The sequence below is a fragment of the Phyllopteryx taeniolatus genome, chromosome 10 (assembly GCF_024500385.1).
Source record: "Phyllopteryx taeniolatus isolate TA_2022b chromosome 10, UOR_Ptae_1.2, whole genome shotgun sequence".
NCBI lineage: Eukaryota > Metazoa > Chordata > Actinopteri > Syngnathiformes > Syngnathidae > Phyllopteryx > Phyllopteryx taeniolatus.
The window spans coordinates 14,816,752-14,819,339 of record NC_084511.1 but is presented as its reverse complement, the minus strand read 5'-3'; positions in this window follow the sequence as shown (position 1 = coordinate 14,819,339).

Sequence of the window (2,588 nt, the reverse complement as noted above, 5' to 3'; positions counted from 1 at the left end):
CCCTACTCAGTTAATATCAGCTATGTTATAAATTTTCCAATCACCTTAGGTGTGATAAGATGAGGCTATAAAGTTGGCATAGTACCGTATAGAGCAACTTTGGATGCAGTGGCAAAGACAGGACATGATGACAAAGTGATAATGAGGAAAAGGGATAGATACAAATGGATGGCTGGACGTACGTTCTGACATCTTTAGGCTGCCAACTAGTTAAAACTGAATCTCTGCCGGTTGCAGTCAAGTAGTGTACTCCCTCTAGCCTCAATTGCTTTAAGACACCCTTAATCTACAATCAATTCCACACAGTTGATAAAATTCTAATGAATTATGCTCATCCCTAATAATTACAACAAGCTTTTTTCTGAGCGGGGAAAGGAGCTGTCAATTTGAAGTGTCGCATGTAATCACATCGGCTATCTGAGGCCACTATTTGAGGAAATATGGTACCAGAAATGTTCATTTTAAATACGTCATGCCTTGCAGAAGTTTATTTGATGTTTTAAGCAGCACCTCATGAGGATTAAACTATACCACAGAAAGTGGTTTTAGAGAATGGTGAATTTTAACAATTCAGTTTTATAATGGTACAATATGTTATGATACTATTTCAGTGTAATTTTGAGTTCTTAATAGACTTGAGTATTTGGAAAGCTTACCAAATACAGTTTACGACAATAATAGAATCCAACATCACGCGGCACAAGGAAAGCTCATTTACAGTGGGTACGGAAACTCTTTGTTATATTGCAGCCATTTGTTAAAATAATTTTTCCTTTTTTCCCTCATTAATGTACACACACATGTACACCATGTTGAGAATAAAAACTGAATTGTTGAAATATTTGCAGATTTATTAAAAAAGAAACACTGAAATATCACACAGCCATAAGTATTCAGACCCTTTGCTCAGTATTTAGTAGAAGCACCTTTTTGAGCCAATACAGCCATGAGTATTTTTGGGAATGATACAACAATTTTTTCACACCTGGATTTGGGGATCCTCTGCCATTCTCCTTGCAGATCCTCTCCAGTTCTGTCAGGTTGGATGGTGAACGTTGGTGGACAGCCATTTTCGGGTTTCTCCAGAGATGCTCAATTGGGTTTAAGTCAAGTTCTGTCAGGTTGGATGGTGAACGTTGGTGGACAGCCATTTTTAGGTTTCTCCAGAGATGCTCAATTGGGTTTAAGTCAGGGCTCTGGCTGGGCCATTCAAAAACAGTCACGGAGTTGTTCTGAAGCCACTCCTTCGATATTTTAGCTCTGTGTTTTGGGTCATTGTCTTGTTGGAAGGTGAACTTTTGGTCCAGTCTGAGGTTCTGAGCACTCTGGAGAAGGTTTTCGTCCAGGATATCCCTGTACTTGGCCGCATTCATCTTTCCTTCGATTGCAACCAGTCTCCCTGTCCCTGCAGCTGAAAAACACACCCACAGCATGATGCTGCCACCACCATGGTTCACTGTTGGGACTGTATTGGACAGGTGCCTGGTTTTCTCCACACATAACGCTTAGAATTAAGGCCAAAAAGTTCTATCTTGGTCTCATCAGACCAGAGAATCTTATTTCTCACCATCTTGGAGTCCTTCAGGTGTTTTTTAGCAAACTCCATGTGGGCTTTCGTGTGTCTTGCACTGAGGAGAGGCTTCCGTAGGGCCACTCTGCCATAAAGCCCCGACTGGTGGAGGGCGGCAGTGATGGTTGACTTTCTAGAACTTTCTCCCATTTCCAGACTGCATCTCTGGAGCTCAGCCACAGTGATCTTTGGGTTCTTCTTTACCTCTCTCACCAATTTCTCAGTTTGGCCGGAAGGCCAGCTCTAGGAAGGGTTCTGGTCATCTCAAACGTCTTCCATTTAAGGATTATGGAGGCCACGGTGCTCTTAGGAACCTTAAGTGCAGCAGAAATGTTTTGTAACCTTGGCCAGATCTGTGCCTTGCCACAATTCTGTCTCTGAGCTCTTCAGGTAGTTCCTTTGACCTCATAATTCTCCTTTGCTCTGACATGCACTGTGAGCTGTAAGGTCTTATATAGACAGGTGTGTGGCTTTCCTAATCAAGTCCAATCAGTATAATCAAACACAGCTGGACTCCAATGAAGGTGTAGATCATCAAGGATGATCAGAAGAAATGGACGGCACCAGAGTTAAATAAGAGTGTCACAGCAAAGGACCTGAATAGTTATGACTGTGTGATATTTCAGTTCTTTTTTTAATAAATATGCAAACATTTCAACAATTCCTTTTTTTTCTGTCAATATGGGGTCCTGTGTGTACATTAATGAGGGACATTTTTTAAATTTAATTTTAGCAAATGGCTGCAATATAACAGCGTGAAACATTTAAGGGGGTCTGAATACTTTCCGTACCCACTGTACTGCCTGACTTTGTGTTTTTCATTTGATTGTTTTATACTATTGACCTTGGAAGTGTTTTCCTGCAAATATTTACAGTACTTCTGGTTTTACAACTGCATTGGTGTGGGTTAGTGATAGACCATTGGGTAATCCAACAAATTCAGGTTAAGTCGTCACCATAGGAACAGAAATCTGTTGTAAACCAAGGACCAATGTACTCACTTATGATGGTTCACACG